This window comes from Lepisma saccharinum, chromosome 1 (assembly GCF_977018435.1).
Source record: "Lepisma saccharinum chromosome 1, izLepSacc3.1, whole genome shotgun sequence".
In the NCBI taxonomy this organism is placed as follows: domain Eukaryota; kingdom Metazoa; phylum Arthropoda; class Insecta; order Zygentoma; family Lepismatidae; genus Lepisma; species Lepisma saccharinum.
The window spans coordinates 157941712-157962829 of NC_139229.1; the positions used below are offsets into that span (position 1 = coordinate 157941712).

General features: G+C 40.5%; 1 protein-coding gene across 5 annotated transcripts in view; it reads right to left on the reverse strand.

Annotated features, from left to right (window-relative positions):
* rols (zinc-RING finger and ankyrin repeat domain-containing protein rolling pebbles) overlaps positions 1–21118 on the reverse strand; it is a 717828-nt gene that overhangs the window by 158923 nt on the left and 537787 nt on the right. The gene's annotated exons all lie outside the window — the stretch shown is intronic.

Consider the following 21118-nt stretch of genomic DNA (forward strand, 5'->3'; position numbering starts at 1 on the left):
CGAGTTGTCCCTAAGACCGATCACCACGCCATCTACCACGATGGAAATGAACCGATGCTTCCTTTTCTCTCCCCAGCGGATTTTATTGTCCAATAAAAGAAGCTGGAACAGACTCGGGAACGAGTAGGGAAGGAAGGGGGAGAATGAAGTCTCCAGGAGTTCACCCTGGTGTTTAATGGTGCAAGATGTGCTGGGTCAAGGATGCTGGGGGTAAGAATTTGCCTACATTCAAATTGCTGCAGTAAAATCAAGGTCCCCCCTCGTTCTAGAATAACCAGAAGCTTCGAAAGAACGCCAAACATTCACAAACAAACCATTAATGGCAGCAGACTCTCGTCTGAAGATCCCAGGGGGGCCTCAACATTCCCCCTTGCACTACATGATGCTGGAAGAAACCCCCTTACAATTCTCCACATGCTGCTATATTTCGGGGGAGGGAGGGGGGGCTTTATAAAGTTTCAAAATGTGAATGCATATTTTCACAGTTCCAGAACATTGACGTAATTCTTCTCACCACCATTTTTGGATGGCATCAACAGAACCTTGCTATGATTTTTTATGGATACAGTCGCGATATTTTTGCCCCGTTTGGACGTCATGGTAATATTCACAATTCTCACACCAGGGACCTCCGTTGCAGTGTTACCAAATCAGACTACAGAAAATTTGGCGAACTGATGCAAAACTACTGTCTATGACTGAAGGAATATTGTCACGGTCGGTTTGATATTGCCCACGGATTGACACACTGGAAAGATACAATGTCAGAGCAATAAAGCTTCTAGTTTTGGAATACCATGGAGTTGGGACAGTTCGTTAGTTGGCATTTCGTCCACGTAAGAAGCGTGTCCATGATGTTCTGTAAACAAATATTTGTAACTAACTAACTCTATCGCCTTCTTAAACCCGAAGGTTTATGGCTGCAGCAACACAGGCCTTCCATCTGTCCCTATCCTGAGCAAGATCTATCCACTCTTTTCCATCCATACCGATTTCCTTTAGGTCCATCTCAATGTTATCCCTCCATCGTCTTGGCCTTCCTACTGGTCTCTTAGCATCAGGTTTCCCAACAAAAATCCTGTAAACTCTTCTTTCCTCTCCCATTCATGCCACATGGTCTGCCCACCTAAGTCTTCTTGATTTATAAAAATAATAATATCTGAAATGTTTCTATTTCTCTTATTTGAAGTCGCCTTTCTGGCCCGGTGTGGATGAACGATGATTAGAGTCCAGCGCAGATATTTCTGCCGTGCGATTCGCGAAACAACTAAAGAAGTAGTGTTGCTAATGGAGCAGATAGAAAAATCGCTGCAGTGCGCCGATGCACAGCTGTTACGTACAACAATAAAATTAGAGAATTCAGGTCTATCTAACGTTGAGTTTTAAACGTCATGCATTATACCAGGACTATGATTAATATGTACTAACAAGTGGCTTTGTATGTAGCTACATACATATGGACTAAAAATTCGCAAAATATGAACTAACACATAAGTAAAATTACCAAAAATGCTGCAAAGAAGACTTCTTCATACGATTCCTTATTTGAGTGATTTCAAACAAAATAAAAAATATATATATACTATTTTTCATTGCATTAATGCACTGGTGGCGTTCTAACTTTTCACTCCCAAAACCCGTATACACTGGTATGGAACTGCAACGGCAGATAATAACATGCCAACGTGTTAAACCGCTACAATTGCACCATAACACTCCTCTCTGAGATCGGCGACAGTCGGTTGCCTTTGTTGTACATTTACAAAGGATGCCGGCTTCCACAACAATAACAAGTACATATACTGCCACTAGATGATAAGCTGCGCGGCTTTTTCTTTTGTTATGAACCAGGGCCGGCGCTAGTCATTTTGCCTCCCTGGGAGGTGGCGGCAGATGCCGCTCTATTTCGAACCACCCCCGGTCATTACGCAGCAACGGAAAATTGAAAATCAATATATTCCTAACTAAAACATCAAAAGGCATAAAAAGGCGAATATCTTGCATTTCTGTCAAAATGGTTCTATTGTTTTGTGTCTTCCTCCACCTAAATCCCATCTTTCGCAGCAAACGTCGCAAACTCTCTTGACTTCCCGCAAAATTTATGTCCGCCTGTAATTTGACATGCAATTTTTTCAATGTCGGCACTTCATTTTCACGCAGAGCGTAGTCATATATGCGCCTACGGATAACGTTTTCATCGAAAGCGTCCACTGACGATTTGGTCGCTGGTCTTTGTCGTTCTTTCCCGGGAGTGTGGAATGATGTGGAGGGGCCTTCTGACATCTCAAGAGATTGTCTTTCGTTCATGATAGCCCTGATTGTTCTTTCAGGAACTCCAGTCGCAGCCGCTGCTCTCTTGCCAAAATGCTTTATTGGGATGCTAACACCATGACTGGCTTCCTCCTTCATGAACGCGTGCACGTTGCTTAGAATTTCCCGAGCTTGGCTATGCAAGGTTTTTGATTTCAACTTCGACAGAACTGGAGGCATTATGGAATTTAACGTTCATTAGCAAACACACACTTTTACATACACACACGCAATACACGCACACAACGTCAAACCGGTCAATTACTGAGTATAAAATAAAAAGATGGTGCTTCCAATCCAACAAAACTCACCGCCACTTTACCTGCCTTTCCCTTTTTAGTGCTTCATTATTACAGTTGGCAACACTAGTTACTAGCTAGCCAATGAACATGCACTCCATAAAAGAAGCAAGCACTACGCCGTGCTATATTGCCACATTACCGTCCCTGCCGAACGGTGGGAACCGCGAGCTGGAGCGCTATTCAATTGTTTTCAATGATGTTTGCGCGAGTGTGTCCAGGAATGGAATGACAATATGGCAACAATAGCGAAGGTTTTCGAGCAGGGTAGAACACATGATGCTAAGAGAGAGGGAGACGAAAAGAAAATTCGTTTCTACGCAACGGCAAATTTACGTGTGTGGCACTCTACATGAAATTGATGGAGGGACGTTCACCAAAGAGTACACGTCAGGAGTCGAACCTGGGACCGTCGGTGGCTAGATCGTGAGTCCAGCACTCTAACGAGCCGCGACAGTCACGTAATAAAATGAGTTTGTGTGTTATACTTAAACGTCGCTTTCTACCTCTGCGACAATTGCAACGATGAAAATGAATGATGGTTGTATGGATTAAATACAGAAACAATCTTGTGAAAACATTATTAGCTTCAGGATTCGAGCCCATGACTCCTGACTTCATACCGCGTCCCATTGTGATACATATATTTTTAAATAACTTTCCAGGTCAAGTACGTGTCTTCTACTTTGAATGCCACCTTGACTTTATCCAGACCTTTAATACTTGCAAAATTCCCCGACTTTTCCCTTATCCATGTCAGTGTATATTGGCGAGACGTAACGAACTTAATACTATAAGCAATCCTATATTTTAGTAACAATCTCATCACCGATAATGATGTTCTTGATGATGAAAACATCGCCGAAATATTGGACGCAGCACTAAAAGTTCGGAACGTAATCAATCTTCCAGTTGCTTACAAAGCAGGTTACAGTCTCGCACTACGACACGGTTTTGTCTAGTAGAGAGGAATGATCGAAATCGCATCTGGCCGGAGCGACAAGTACGTTGCTTACCTGTGTCTTGTAGCGGCATCTGTTGGCATTGTTGAGCACTAGGCCCACAACGAGAACGAGAGGCTACTGACAGGTAAAGGAACTTTGAGATACATGCTAACACCACCAAACCTGACATGCCTAACCTACTGACTTATGCAACTAATAGCAGAAATAAACATTTGAATAGGTTAGGTAGGTTAGGTTTAGTGCTGTTAGTGTATTTTTCACAGCATACAACAAGTACGTGATGTTATACGATACTGCTCACAGTAGCTATATTTCCAAATTGCTAAAGCTGTCGCTAGCCGCACGTACAACAAGATAGCCACGCTGATTAACATTTGAATACGTTAAATTTCGCCCTGTAAGATTGCATGCGAGATATAATATTTTCTTTATCTGTAAGCACTGGTCCCTTACATTAAAAATTGGAACATAAATTAAGTGTATTTGCAAATAAATTCCTTAGGGAAATATTTGGACCTAAAAGGGACGAAGAGACAGGTGAGTGGAGATGGCTACATAATATAGAATTGCACAATTTGTATTCATGTCCAGATATTGTTAGAGTGATTAAATCAAGACGACTTAGTTTGACAGGCTATGTGGTACGAATGGGAGAGGAAAGAAGAGTTTACAGGATTCTAGTTTGGAAACCTGATGGTCAGAGATCTGTAGGAAGATCAAGACGAAGATGTAGGAACAACATTGAGATGGACCTATAGGAAATTGGAAAACATTGGATTTCTCTTGCCCAGGATAGGGACAGATGGAAGGCTTGTGTTGCTGCAGCCATAAACCTTCGGGTTTAAGAAGACTACATAGTTAGTTAGTAAGTAAAGCATTACTTACAGTTCTTACATGCACGCCAGATCCCTAGAGGTGATTGTAATGGTATTAGAAGTACGAGTGGTGGCAGTGTAGCATAAGAACAGAGGAAAGAAAAAAGAAAACAGTTGCGCATCAAGATTCGTGCTCAGTTCATGGATTTCCGATCGCTGAAGCAGAACCTCCAACAACAACACAATGTGTAACCAATAAGCTCACCAGAAGAGACAAGCTGCACATATACACGAAAGGTCTCGCCTTTCACTGAGGATCATCTCCGAATCCAGTACAGAAAGGCACCAAACCAGTTCCCCCAGCACCCAAAAAGCACCACCTCCCGAGGGCGCAGCTCACCAGATGGCACAGATAGTTACGAAACTTCTTGAAGTTAATGTCAATGTCACGGAACATTGAACTTCCCCCAACAACTCCTGCCGCTTTCGAGATAAGCCACAATGATGTATGTGGTTGGCGGGTAACAAAACGCGAAAGGTGTGTGCTAGATATTGGCCCCCGAACCAAGTGTCCTATATAGCCGTATCTGGTAGCTTTTTTTCCCCCTACCCAACTCTTTCGCACATATACCGTTGCACCAACTTTTCATTCAGTGGTTGCATGAGGAATCACCTCAGGGGGGTTCCCCAACTGGGCAGTTTATTTTTGGCCGCGCGGCCTAGTTGCGCGAGTGCCCGTTTGTGTTGAGGTGACCCAATGCTTTCTTAACCCATTGCGGCACTTGCTTGCTCTTATCTGCATACAGTTGGCCGGAATGAGGGGGTACATTGCTGAAGAAGGTACAGTCACGGGCAATAAAAAATGGGATGCCTAGATCCTGAAATAAACGCTTCCCTGCAAGGTGTTGTGTGTGTTACTTAACTCTAAGGCTCTGGTAAAAGTTCCCATTGAACATTTGCTATTTATATTTTCGTTTCGCCGTAGTTAGGCAACACACATAAAGCCTTGCAGGGAAGCGTTTATTTCAGGATCTAGGTGTCCCATTTTTATTGCCGGTGACTGTACAGTACCACCTAAACTCTTCGAGCCTAATTGTGTCCCCCAAAAATTTGGCAGAATAATTCGACATACAATATTTACTCTTTTTTGAAGTGATACACTACCCTCAAAATTAAAATGGAATTCTAAAGAAACCTTTCCAATGTAAAACATTATTCACTATTTATTGATTTTAGGATGCGCGAAGAGGCGGGTGTAAACCACGTTAACATTGTGAGGGCAACAAGTCCGACTTTCTTGAAGGTAGTCCTGAACTATACAGAAAGAAATTACCAGAGAAGTTACTTAACAACAAACCGCTTACATACAACTCCATCTATGAGCACAAACAACAAACTGCCTTCATTTTCTTTCTCAGCCCCTACAGGCTGGGGTCAAAGAACGAACGCATCGCACTGTCTGGTCAACACAAGCAACTGGGCTTCGCGAGTGCTATCTTCCAGGTGTGCTGTTGTCTTCTTTCGCACTCATAATTTTTAATCCCGTAAAACGAGACGCTATATACTTGCATATTTAGTCTGTGGATGTAATATTCTAAGCACGCACTGCGCATGCGTTCAGAATCTACATGTAGTTTCATCGCTATTGTGACATCAATGAAGGATGTGCTATCATGCTGAATACGGCACGAGCTAGTATGGTCATTTAACATAGTTTTCCAACCTTTGTATGTTTACCGTGACGATGAGGATGAATAATAATTAGGTGTAACAGAAGACAGAGAAAAATTCAATCAAACGTTCGCAGTGGCCGCGTGTGTTCATTGGTTGATTCAAATGCTAGGTTCTGAGGTGGGGGGGGGGGGGTTGAGCCCCGACCAAGGCATGACTGTATGCGCGTCCTTTAATCAAGTTAATCTAATCATCTTTCAGCCTCATCGTTGCGATTATCCTAGACAGGAAAGTGACGTAGCAAATTAAAAAAAACACGATGGGAAACTTACGCCTGGGCTAGAACAAGATTGATATAGAGCAATCACAAACAGAATTACTTTGGGCCAAAATCCTTCGCGCACCTTCCCCTCTATCCATTCAACTCGGACCACAATGAAGCCTGCTTCACTCTGCCCCTCCCCTCCTCCCGTACGAGTACGATGCACATGAGTCGCATGATCTTTTTACGTGTGGTTGCATTGCAGACGAAGAGAAACTACATTGGCCACCTAGAAGTACTAAATTTTCTGAATTTGTGATTTAGTTTATTTTACTTCGCGTTTTGTGCCTCTTGGCTAATTTGCGAAGATGGGGATGAAATGATGAAATTGGTGAATGGACATTCACAAACAACCAAGCCCGACCGGGATTCGAACCCGGGACCCTTGGCGTTGCAGCGCGATGTGCTAACGACTCGGCCACAGGGTCGGGCCTGATAAAATAGAAAAGTTGACATTACGAAAGATGAGTGGAGTAGCTACGTCAGGAATTCGACCGTCCATACTTCTGACATCCACTGCTTTATGAAAGAAACATAAAAAAAACAAAAAAACATCCAATTATCCTTTGAAAACCTTGTTAGTACGTCACTGAGTAAAGCGGAATTAATTGTCAAAACGTTCCTGTTCGTATCTGATGCGCATGTTCGAAGAGAGTCTAGGATCTGACATTGCAGAAAAAGACACGCCCAATCAACACTATTCTTATTCAGGCGCATGTGCAAAATGCCACTGCGCAGCACGGTACTGTCTCAGCATAACAGGCCCATGTAGCTTCGAGAGAAAAAGTCTGGAACTTGAATGAGCTCTAATATGCTTCACGGTGCAGCAAGCAGTCTTGCCAAGTCACAACGATATTGAAAACTATTTATACCTTGAAGTACGACATATCCAGTGTTCCTTCCTCCTTTATTTCCTTTAATGAACTTCACCACTCAGGTCGATGACACGCAAGAAAAGTACAGGTAATAGCTAACTGCTTCAGTTTGGAAGTGATTCCGTTCCAGAGCAATAAGCAATCACAATTCACAAATCAAGATCGTAACTGCATAAACATGTACGAATCTATGCAAACACTTGCCAATCAGCCACATGTTTGAACACACCCGGAAAAGGATGAATCTCGTTATGCCATACAAGAGGGCAGGGTTGCCAGATATCCCAATTAAATCGTAACCGCCAGAAAATGTCATTGTTTGTGCCATGTTCTGTTCGCTTGCTCAAACGGGACACAGTTTTACTACTAACAATGTGGGACTCTCGCCTCCCATGTCTATGCTTCTTTTCCTAAGTTCTACATTCCTTGGTTGATTCGCACAAAACTCAAAATTATTATTCTTTAATTATATGTAAAATAATTTCGTTTTGTTATTCACCAGATGCAAATCCAGATTAAGGTTATCGTGACAAGATATTTTTTGTGGTTTTCCTTAATGGTAGTTTTATCAAGTCACTTCATCCCACTCCTTGCATTTCCTTCAATTTCTGCCGCCCATTTCCATTCAAATTCTTTTCTGTCGTCCCCCCCCCCTTTCAATTTGAACAGTGAGTACAAACAAAAAGACTATGATTAAATCGACCAATAGACCTTATTGTATATCGATCGAGGGTTTGAAGTGTTTAAACACATGGAATTTAGGCTGTGTACAAACAACACTATCATTTTAAAAAATATCTGGCTCCTTTACCCGTCACGTGTTTTACATTATTCAGAGTCGAATCGGTAAAACAACGCAGTGAAGACAGGGTTGGGTCCGAGTTCGAGTCATGATCATTTAACTCGACACATGACATTCACAGCGCAGTCCCCATGAATTTGACAGCAACGTTTCAACATTTCCCGACAATTTGTAACGATCTGGCAACCCTGCAATAGTGGAGTGCATGTCGCGGAAATATGTAAACTTCATTCTCTTTTATCAATCGCATGCGAAGGATACGGAAAGCGTTATAATAACAGTCACGATCCAAGTGTAACAAAGCACTCGGGATATTACTGGAAAATATTTCTTTAACGTTACACACGCAGCGGGTAAGTGCCCACTGATCACAACGGAATGACTTGGTAGGGTGCAGAGACGAAACGAGCAAAGACCCGTCTCATTTTCGAAGGTAAAGTCTCGTTTCATCACGTTTATCGAAATTATGCACACAAAAATGTTTATTACATGTCACCAACCATGCTATATACGTTTTAATAATGCGTATTTGATACAGCAAATAGGTGCAGATGAGATTCATTAAGAGATGACCCTTTGTACTGTCTTAGCCAGGGGCGCCGACTTGTCAAAATTATTGGGAGGGCTCTGATCACTGAAATAAATTAATGAATGACTCACTCTCTCCCTTTTTTAAGTTTTGGCCTCAGTGTTCAGAATTTCATAAAAGCCCATGAATTCCTCAAAAATATCAAAATATTTATTCACAGTTCGAATGCAGAATATTAATTGTCCACGGATGGATATGTCACAAGTTTCGTCAACCATAATAGCAAAATATTCCCAACTTTTAATATCTGCTACCACGGAGCGCAAAACAGATTTTTCTAATATATCAATGATTTCGTTCTGAATGTCATGTGAGAGCCATTTGTAGCCCAAACGTCCCATACACTACCCTAGTTCATGTACATAGTCTTTTGAAACTCTTTTAGTAAAAATTTTAACAATACTCATAATTACATACTTAGTATATATTATAAGTCATGTGTTTTGCTGTTTCTGGTCATAGCCCTCCCAAAGTTGATGGTTTAGTAGTCTAAGCCCCTCAAAGTTGATGGTGTAGAACATTTCAAGTGTGTATTTAAACTTAAGTTCATGTGGCACAATTCAGAGTAAACTTTACAAGAGAAGCAAAACAATACATTAGATCCTCTTAAGCAAAATTATTTGGGGTGCTCTGCCCCCACATCGTTAACATTGGGGGGCTCGAGCCCCCCCCAAGCCCCATGGAGTCTGCCCCTATGGTCTTAGCGGCATGCTAAAGCAGTAGCCGAGATTACGATATGCTACCTTACATTTTAGCTAGTTAAAGTCTCAAACATAATCAGATTCTGGGCTAATAAGTTCCAGTATTAATAAAATATCGAGAAAAAATATTTTTGTTTTGTCACACTGCCATCTATTGTTCATCATTAGAGCTAGAACTTATATAGATCCGAGTTTCTCAACAACGAATAATCCGGACACCCGAATAAGTAGGATATCCGGATATCAGAATATCCGATATCCAGATAGCCTATCTGAAATCCGATAACCGGATAAAATTTTATCCGGATTTGACTGACCTCTAGTGGACATTTGCTCGATTCTCAGTTGAACCAGGAAGGTAAAGGAAAAAGAGACATACCATAAAGTTACCCATCCCCATTGCTAAACCGTAGCGGCATAGGCGTAGTTAGGTAGGGTCTAGGGGAAGCTAAGCCCCCCCCCCCTCAGAGCCTGGCACTAGGCCTCCCCGCAAACACATGCGGCATATGCACAAAATAATTAAGGGAAGAGAAACAATTAACATAGAAATGGAAATTGTAGCGGATCGCAGAGAATTCTTAAGGAATTAATGGAAAAATATGAAAAAATGAGCACTTAGATAAGGCACTTATGTAATTTGTGTAATATCTTAGTTTTTCCCAAGGAACTAATATCAAGGGCTTCTCAGTGTTTTGCCTTCCAGCAATTTGTTCATTACCGTGAACACTGGGTTATCCAAAAATAACAGACTAAAGATATGCCTTCTTTATCCTAAAGAAGGAGTATGTTCCTTAATAATTGCAACCATCTGTAATAGTGTATTTATTCCTTTCATAAAAGTAACAATCGACAAAAACATGAGGAAAACCAGCTAGAAATGACTGTAGAATCAGGGTGCGATATCATGTGGAGGACAGGGGGAAGGGGAACTCCCCTACGAACAATTTCGTTCTAAAACAATCCGGAGGGAGAGTATTTGTTATAACAAAAAAATAAGCAATTAGTTTTGACTTCAAACACACTTTACTAAGACTAATATTGATGATTTCCAACCCTGTGTAGAATGTAAGCCTGATGAAGTCATTTCATGCCGACAAAAAGCCACAGAACCACTGGAGAATCGAAATTGTATTCACAAGCATTCCAGTTTTATTCACACTTTCAGGGGGGGGGGAATCAACAGAGTGGAGTTCAACCACAGCCAGAAAAGCAAAAGTTCACAAACAAGTCACTAATGCCGAAATAAAAAGAGGACACATTTGCCACTGTCTTTTCAGAACGTTCGTGCACCAGAAAATGCTACAAAGAGAAATACATGCACGGTGGATAATGACGTTAGCGCACTGCTTGCGTCATTCGTTACCACCGTATTCACCCTTTGATATAGTACATGGTCGGAGGAACCTGTCCAGGCTGATGTGAAAAGTTTTCGTTACCAACAGAATTTCCTTTTTTTTACAAACGTCCTTCCATTCCATGCATGAATAACAGCAAATTAAAAACATTCATGCAATTAGATTATTATCTCAATGGCAAAAACTGTTAGGCGTTTCACTAGTTTGCAAGAGGCGTTAGGCTCCAAACAATGAAAAATCCTGAAAACTAGCCTACTGTTCGAACTATCTTCGAAATACTTGATAGTAACGTTAGATTTTTTCCGATTCCTAATAAAGTAACCAGAAGAGGGCACTGTAAATAATACAATGTGAATTTTTAGTCACGAATCATATAATAGGAAAAGATCACTAATTTCTGTTAGCAACAATCAAAGAAACTTTATGCGAAACCCTCAAATGATCCAATGGATATTTAAAGTTATACTGTTATTAAATAAATGCTTTGAACCATCTGAAAGCACGTGTGAAAATTAATGAGAATATTGTCTTATATTTCACTGCAATCTTTAACAGAACAAAAGAAAATCAACATTCTAGCATACGAAAAATAGACGTGGATGTTTAAAGTGACAGAAAAATGGATTTCCCCTCCAAAATACATTGAGAACAGGGGGAAGTGGGGGGACGATCTTGGAGTTTCTACGATGCAAGGTGCGTTTCGTGAAACCCAATATCATGTATATCTTCACAACGTGCAACAGGAACAAAGTGAAAGAGAGCAGAATATTTTAAGAAGGAAGAAGAAATACACAGGATGAACCTGAAGCTTCTTCCCTCATTACACTTCTTTTTTTTATTTTCAGACATATGACTATCGCCAGAGAAAGAAACATTACACGAGAGAAATCTTCCACTTTGCAGACTGTCAAAGAGGATAATTGACAAGAAGAAGAAATCTAAACCGTTTAGCTCGTGGAGTGTTGCTTGTTTCCTTTCCAGAGTAATTGCCCAATTAAGAACAATCTGACTTGAAGGCTCATCATTTCTCTTTTTTTCTTAAGCAAGGCGAACATGGAGGAAAAACTTGCAAGAATAATGGACACGGTTTAATATCTTCGCATTTACGTTTTTCTTATGGGGAAGGTATTTTTCAGTAAAGACAAGCAAGTTTCGAGGGAGCTCGAATCTGACTTCCAATGAATGTAATGTTTTATCCGTGTCTTCCCCACGTCCTTTCGTTTTAAAAACTAAGTACATTTTGTATCGAATTTCAGAAACTACTTCTCACTGAACGTTACAAAGGTGATGTGTAAGAGTTCAAATCGCATTTTTGGACACTGACAACGTCTTAGGGGAGACAAGAGAGATGACTTAATTCTTTGCCTGTTCTCAAAAATAGGAAAATAGCCAACACCTTCCAATAAGACATGCACGGATTCCTTGTTAAAATGCACAAACATCAGGTCCGGCCCTGAATAACTGCATAAAGTGGACTTAAAGAAATCAGGGTTTCTGTCACGAAAGCATAATTTTACACTTTCTCTACACATACGCACAGGGAGACACTACACTTGAAGAACTGAACTACATTCGCACTGATACCTTTTACCTGACACACACATTACAACGAAACCTATACGAAAATTAACAACAGATTTACACTCAATGTTAGAAACCTTTCCTTCTGCAAAATCTCATTCTTAATATCCACTCAGATACATGGCAAAATAATACAGTGAATTTTCAACATGGGTTTCCAAAATTGCCAGCTTTAGTTCAAAGTTGTTTACCTTGAACAACAATTACTTACGACACTGCCATCTTTGGGCAATTTATATAACTACTCTGGTCATGTCATTCCAACATTCACTTCCGCATTTGTTTCATTTTAAAACCCCTCTGTCTTGGAATATCTCCATTAGCACAACTCGTGCCACGTACAATTGTGACAAAATATCAGGATCCCTATTTGCCAACGCATGTAGCGTCTTCGAATATTCCTTGTGGTTTATCATGAAGTTTAACTATCACTTGAGGGTTAGCGTGCTGAAAATGGTGCTTTACGCGTTAACTTTCAAAATTGGCCAGCAGGTCATGAACTTTTATCCTTTACTGTACTACTTTCGAATCACGGAATCAACTTAAAAATGTCGATTCGTTCTGCAAAGCGTCACGACTTTTGCCACCTGCTCGTAAGTTATAATCTGTTGTCATATAAGGAACGTTATTATCACGCGTTAAGACTTTGAGGCAGAAGTTCTTTTCCCGTTTACTCGACTGTATACTCAAGTCCAGTGTCCCGCGACATGCAACGGTGATTTACATAAGCATAAACAAGTTAACCTTCCTTCTTTTTGCTTTTCCTAGCTTAGCAAACATGAAAATACCCACAGGGAATGAGTTCCTAACCCAAAGTCCTTCAAAGTGGTTATTTCTCGTAGAGTAAGGTCACGAAAGCGTGTATATGGGCTTCTTTACAAAAGAGAGTTCACGTGAACAATGAAAACTTTTCCAATGTTCAGTTTCATACCTTGAAATTACTATTTCTTTCTTCCCCTCCCTTTCGTCTTTAATCCTTATGTCTCCTCCTCTTCTCCCTTTTCAATCCTCATCCGTCTCCCCCTCTTCTCCCTTTTCAATCCTCATCCGTCTCCCCCTCTTCTCCCTTTTCAATCCTCATCCGTCTCCCCCTCTTCTCCCATTTCAATCCTCGTCTGCATCCCCCTCTTCTCCCTTTTCAATCCTCATCTGTCTCCCCCTCTTCTCCCTTTTAAATCCTCATCAGTCTCCTCCTCTCTTCCCTTTTCAATCCTCATCTGTCTCCCCCTCTTCTCCCTTTTCAATCCCCATCCGTCTCCCCCTCTTCCCCCTTTTCAATCCTCATCCGTCTCCCCTCTTCTCCCTTTTCAATCCTCATCTGTCTCCTCCTCTTCTCCCTTTTCAATCCTCATCTGTCTCCTCCTCTTCTCCCTTTTCAATCCTCATCTGTCTCCTCCTCTTCTCCCTTTTCAATCCTCATCTGTCTCCTCCTCTTCTCCCTTTTCAATCCTCATCTGTCTCCTCCTCTTCTCCCTTTTCAATCCTCATCTGTCTCCTCCTCTTCTCCCTTTTCAATCCTCATCTGTCTCCTCCTCTTCTTCTTCCTTTTCAATCCTCATCTGTCTCTTCCTCTTTTAATCCTTGTGTCTCCTCCTTTTCTCCATTTTCATTCCTTACACATATTTCTCCTACACTTCCGCCATTGCAATCCTTATCTTTCTCTTCCCCTCTCCCCTTTTGAATCCTTCATTTTATTTTCCCTTTCCTTTTACAGCCACACACTTTCGTATACTTCCATCTTATCCTTCCTTTTCTATATTTCAATCTTTATTTGTCTCTTCGTCCCTTTTCAAACCTTGTACATTAAGTCCTTGTGCCTATCGGCCATTTATCTTCCATTCTTTTCTGCCTTTATCTGAAACTCTTGTAACCTGCTTTCCCTTACGTTCTCAAGAGCGCTCTCTTCACCTCCGGTGTTTGAGGTAAAAGCAACTATCTTGAATAAGTTCTTTCCTCTGCTAATCAACGTAATTAGCAGATTCGTTAAGAACAACAGAGGTAGGACTGATCGTGGCGAAATTACGGGTCACTAGTTCAGTCTTGCTTAGAAAACGTTCGTCAATACCAAAGAAACGCGAACTAATAACCCCATTTCGATGCTCTTTTTCCGTAGATTCCTCCATAAAATAAAGGAGAGCATCACATTTGGTGTAATCTCAGTCCTCAGGTCCTCGCTTAACAATAAAGGGTGTAAAATTTCTTGTAAATTTGAAACACACAGTTTTCTCGCAATTACCACTTACTGTAGATTAAATTATTAACAATTATAACTGTACTACAAAAAAATTATTATAAAACCTTGTTGTAGCTGATTCAATATAACGACCTTGTAATCAAGAAGTTCTGGATCCGAATCCAAGTGGGAGAACAATTCAATAGTTCTGACGCCACTTTAAAATGTAGGTCTATTCCTAATTGGCATCTAAAGTGAGTTTTAAATACATTTTGCTAAAACTTTAGTACCGTGCTAAGAAGAATCTCACATTTAAGGAAATAAAAAGGTTCTTGAGTTCTTGCTTTAAGTTCACTTTATGAACAGAAGGCTAATCGGGACTGGGCCTACAGTTTAAAGTTGAATTCGAACCACTGTGCCCCCACCGCGTAACGAACCCGGGACTCCTTGATTATAAGGCGACGACGTTACGGGGAGTAATAGTGCTGAAATAACTTAATTGTTAGACCTGTTAAATTTTACAACTGGGACAAGAGCTGTAACAATTTAGCGTACATTACTACAGGGTAGCAGTGACAACAGAAAACTGACTAAGAAGCATAGGAAGAGGAATTGCTTATAAGAAAGCAAGAACATAACAATGAAGATTTCTAGCATACAGATTACTCCAGCGAGAATTGCTCAATAACAATGGCACCTCTCACACAAACACAACGACACAAACCCTCCTTCGTAAAAACTAACACAATTACAACTTTACGACCTCGGAAATTGACAGTATGGGAAAATAGATAAGCGATCACTTTTGTGCACGAGTTTTCAAACGGAGTTGAACTTGCACGGTAACAATTAGAAGGAAGAATGCTACTGAATGGGGTAACGGTATATCACGTGTTGTTTAATTGTCATATCCTCGTAATTTTAAACGGTTTGTGAACAAAAGAGCAGAAAGGCAAGACAATGATGATAACTTCTCCAAGTTTTCCGCATTTTTATGTTGTGAATTCTCTGAAAATTCTACTTTGAAAGATACACAATAGTGTATAGTGCCTGAACACAGATAGCATTGATAGATAACTAACGCTAGGTTGGTTACGAATTAAACTACAGTTATCGTGTCTGTACTAAGCTGCTGTTTGTTGAGGACTTTAGTTAAATGGTTAATTATTAAGTCAAGGGAGTTAAATTTCTTCGCACAGATGATTCGTCAAACAAGCTCATGCATATCATTAAAATATCACACATTCTGTTATCGTCGTGATGGACCAAGATAAGTTCTGAAAAAACGGGGAGACTAAATATTTATGGGGGCAGTAATGTTTGTAATGAGAAAAAAAAACATTTGTACAAAAGTTGTCTTGTCTGGTTTTCCCAGTAATAAATGTTCGTGATCCCGTAAAAAATTGAAATGTGATGATGCTTGCCTTGCCCCTTGCAGTACAAAATCGCATCACCTTTCACTATATATGAGAGCTAGTGTGCCTTTCTAGTTATATTTTAACTATTGGATGAGTTTTAAGTTTAAGGAAACAATTGGTCACGAGATTGTGCAGTTGTCTATTTATACAAAACTCCCACTCCATCTGTACGCAATAAAATAAGTTTTGCTATTAAAATATTTAGCACAATTATTCCAAAGATGCGTAGGAGGCCGGGGGGAGGAGGAGTTGAACCCCAAGCCCCTTCCTCTCGGTACACCTTTGAGCGATTGTGTGTTCTTTGGTATGTGTGTGTCTGCCTTTGCCCCAATTTCACATGAATACTATGACAGACGTTTTATCAGCAATTAAAACTGTAATTTGTAAAGGGTTTGCTTACAAAGTATTTGCGCCTGTCAGGTAACTTGACTTCACAATACATTCTGGAATGTAGCTAGCGTAAGTGCGCTATTTATAAGGGAATACAATGAAAGTCTTTATAACGGGAGAAACGGTACAGCTACAAGGAATGCTTACGAACTGAGGTGAAAGTGTGGAATCAGGTGTTCAAAGCTAGGTTTGTAGATAAGATATCAGGTCATTCGACTGGGCGCCTCGATAAAACACTTCCACCTTCCCTGGGAGAACAACGGCGCCTGTCTGCTTTCCACGTAAACAAACATAGCTTATGTCATCAAGAAAGGGAAAGAGTAAGGATTCAGAAAGGGTCTTTTTCAAACACGAAACAGAAGTGTGGTTCCTCTCAGCTTCTGGTTTGATAACATTACATTTTTACCAATTCAGATAAGTTAACAGACTGAACCTACAGTTGAAAGTGTTATCCCTATGAACCCGTGTCCCCCTTGATTTCTACGCTATCGGGAACATAATTTTGAGCTCTATTCACCAACATTATGCCGTGTGTATGGCATTGACGGGTGTTATGCTGGAGACGCATCTATTTCTGAACAAAATAAGTGTTGCGCACGCAGTGATGTGTCCAAGAGAGTTGGTGGGGATCATAACCCCCCCTGTGGTCAAGTATTCCTAGAAAGAGAAAGTCAAAGGTCGTAGAAGGTGGCACAATGAGGACGGACTACTGAAAAAAGTAAACGTAACTCCGCCCCCACCCTCCCCCCTTTCGAAAATCCTTGCCACGCCACTGTGAGCACGATACTCATCAGGTGTTCGACTCCTCGCACTATTTTACGTACATAAAAACAAAACGTAACACTCGCACACTTCTCTGTTATTTCCAGTTTTCTTAACAAGGAGTCTTGCATTCGTTTCCATAAGGCTTCACAGAAGTTTGTTTTCCTCTACTTTATATGCATTTCTAAAGGAGGGCAATAAAAACAAAGTACACAGAGTGGTTTTCAATAGACGACGAGTGGTATGTCCCATCGCAGATGTTAAATGCTTCTCTAGATCAGAAGCTACCACTAATTCCTTCATGTTGCGACTTAATTGTCTTTAATATGTTGGACCAACACCGTAATTTTTATTTTCCAACGGGATCAAAACTGAGCCCTTCATGCTACAGGCAACAGTAATACTCAACTGCATGGCAACGCTACAGAAAAATCTAAAGTTTGAAACATAGGTTGTGTGAATATTAACAACGCTCTTGTCTTAGATTGTTATTATAGTGTGCAGATTAAATTCTCGTACACCAAACGGCAAAAGTAATAGTAGGCGAAATGTTTTCCTCAACGCGCAGATCAACAGAATTCCAATGAAAGTAGCGATGGACAATTTAACCAACACTATATTTGCTTTTGGTTGTAAAGAAAGATATTCAGTAAATTTATTTATTTATTTTTACAATCGAGGCTGAATCCGTGAAAAAAAGGTTATAAATCCATTTTGTAGGCTAGCGAGGACTGGGCCAACAGTTTGAAGTGGAATCCGAACAACTCCACCGAGAATCGAACCAGGGGTCCCTTGATTACGCGACGACGGTGTTAGCACCATGCTATTAGTTAGTTCCTGCATCCTAGTCAGTGAAATGTGTCCCAACCTGATATGACACCTGGATGACAAAGGAATCAAGTGTACATTTTGACATTAGGAGACGATATGCATATATGTTGTAAATGTCTTAATTTTTTTCCTTTAATGAAATATTTGTTTGCTTGTTTGAGTTTTTGCTTGTAAGTCCACTTTATGCACAGATAGGCTAATAGGGACTGGACCTACAGCTTAAAGTGAGATCCGAAACTCTTCATGTGCTTCCACCGGATATCGAACCTGGAATCCCTTGATTACAAGGCGACGACGTTACCACTACAGGAAGTTACTGCGCCGTCAGTCAACTTGTGCATGCACGTTTCAAAATAGTTCGATTTGACTACAATTGACAAAATGTCTCCCAATCATTTATCTTCAAGTAAACACTTAGCTAGCGTTCCTTAGACATCAGCCACTGTTAAAGCTCTAAAGTTGGTTATGCCAAACCATAAAGCAAACATATGGAACAAGTATACAAGCTAAAAGAAGAGGAGAGAATAGTTTTTCTCTCTTTTTTCTTGCCGCGAACGAGCAAAAAGACACAGAACGAACAGATGTTAACTTGATGTTGAGACGGAACAGAGTTGAATGAAACTACCTCCCTCAACTTCTGAGGTCAATGAGCAAGAAGACTGTCGTACTCTGTCTCCAGCAGTGTCACGAAGCTGGAGGATGGAAACTGTCTTCTTTGCACTGGAAAGTTTAGTATTGCTACCGTTTCAACGTACGCCAAACAAATGGTGCTATCAGAAAGGTTCTTACTACAGGAATACATTTCATAAATCTTTTCGTGACCTATACAATTGGCAACTGATGACTAAAAGAATCATTGTACTCAATTTAAACTTTCATTTTTGAATAATATAGAGATGTAAAAGGGTTATTTTCCCCTCAAGCAATATCATTTTCATGTAGCACGTCCGCTTGCAGACAAACGAGGTTCTAGCATCTGGACTCTCAGTGCCCTCTGTGGGGCTTTTCATCAATTTTATCTTGTGACTTTTTTATCGTATCCTCATCTTCCCGATTAGCCAAAATCGACAGAAAAGCGAGGTTAAATATAACAAATCAGTCAATCGAATACTATAAAATTTGAATACCTATCGACTGAGCAATGTTTATAGCAAATTCAAGTAGAAAACTTGGTACTAATTATAAATGAAAAACAGGAAATAGGTCAAAAGAGTAAAGCGGACATGCTCTAAAACCAATCCTGTATAATGTCCCCCAAGGATCAAAAGCTTTTCCTTTAGGTTCGCTTTATGTACAATAGTCTAGTCGCTATGGCGTCTGACTGCCATGTAGGAGAGGACCCGGTTTCGATTCCCGGGATGGATGATCTAAGGTCGGAACTTTTCCGGCCTTGTCCCGCATAAATCACCTCTGGGGCTCGCCCTGGGGGGTAAAGGCGTTCGGAGCGTGGTGCTGATTACCACCTCCAACATGGCCGAGATCTATAGAATGTGTGGAACACTACCCCACATCCCCCTATATGTGCCTCATGGCATGGTGCAAAGTAAATGGGGAACTTTGCCTTTTTTTATGTACAGATAGGCTAATCGGAACTGAACCTACTGTTTTAAAGAGGGATCTGGCCTACCGGCAGTCGAACCAGGTCCTCTTGATTATAAAGCAACAGTGTTGCCGCTACATCATCGCGTAGGCCATTTGGATATCTATGTACCTAAGGTAATTCATTCGTAATGAAGCAAAGATCAAAAAATTGAACAAATCTGAACATACATGTCTGCTAGCGACAACTTCGTAATCAGGGGATACGGGTTTCAACCATGGTGTTAACACTAACGTAGCCTGCAGTTAGTACATGCTTTTGATAGATAGTTAGATGCTTTTGCACCATCTTAAATTAGTCACTAGACCAGAGACCCGTACCAAGAAGTTGAGTAATATGAATAACATCCGTTAGTTCCAAGTATAATATTTTTAAAAATTAGCAGATTTTCTCGAAAGTTTATGTCCGCTTATCTTTGTTCTGGAGATAAGGTCTAGGTAAGTAGATATTCTTGGCAAAGTCAATGATTCTTTTTTCTACAGGCACCGCTGCAGCTGTATAGATAAAAAAAAGGTTTAATGGGAAAAGCAGGATAAGATGCAACTAATCCTTCTGCAGCATCCTATCCAATCATTCTTTTGTTTATTGTCAAGTAACCAGGCCACTGGACAGACAGGCGCCAGATCTTCTCTTATCTATTTACTTAATTGCATGATAGGGGGATAGTTGCTATCTTTGGAAACAATGATGTAATTGTTCGAAACTTGTAAAACCAAGATCAATGTTTCTATGTAATTTTGTATGTGGCTTTCTACCTCTCTGCACAAGGATGAATGCTAGACTGATTAAATAAGTGATACTGTGAATGATACGCTCATGTCTTGTCTAGGATTCGAACCCGAAACTCCTGAATTCGAAGCACTTACACACTTGTAGAGACGCAAAAACACACCCTCATCAAGCCGAACCCGGTACCCCCTTTATTGCAAAGCTTGGAACGGAGTAAATAACCCAAGGAATTAACTTTCAAGACAAGAGTTTCAGGGCAAGGTCTGGAACCTCCTATCGCTCGCCAATAAAAATTATAGCAACATTATGCGTGTACAAAATATATAATTTTCGCTTGGCATACGGATACATTTCATGGAAAAAACACTTTCGAGAAAAATTGTGTATATACCAGGCAAAGCAGAGGTGACACCATCTGTTGGACATTGTAGTGCTCGGTAAAATAAGCGTGACCCACTCTTTTGTCCACCTACGTAGGAAATGTTTTGAAATTTTCAGACCTTTTTATTACGGGGAGTAACTTTACAGGGACATTGAACTCCAGAGGAAGAAAGAAAAATGAAAACCGTGGCGAAAAAAAGAAAGAGTGTAGAAGGAAATAGAGACGAGGAAGAGAAACGAGTGGAAAGACGAAGGGAAGGAGGATATAAAAAACAAACGTGTCAAAATGAGTTAGAAAATGAAGGAAAGAATGATATAAAGAAGTGGAGAAACAGGCGAAAAGAGAGAAGTAGAACAAGAAAGAAGTGGAAAAACGGCAGAGCCGAAATAAAAGTATTTCGTTCATGCTTAGGTCTATCCGAATAAAATTCTCTGGTGATCACTGAGAATATGTGGTTTCGAAATCTGGTTCATCATTTATGCGTGTACTCAACCTCTAAATGTTTCACAAAGGTCCAATTTATGATCATTTTGGTTCGAAATTTATCC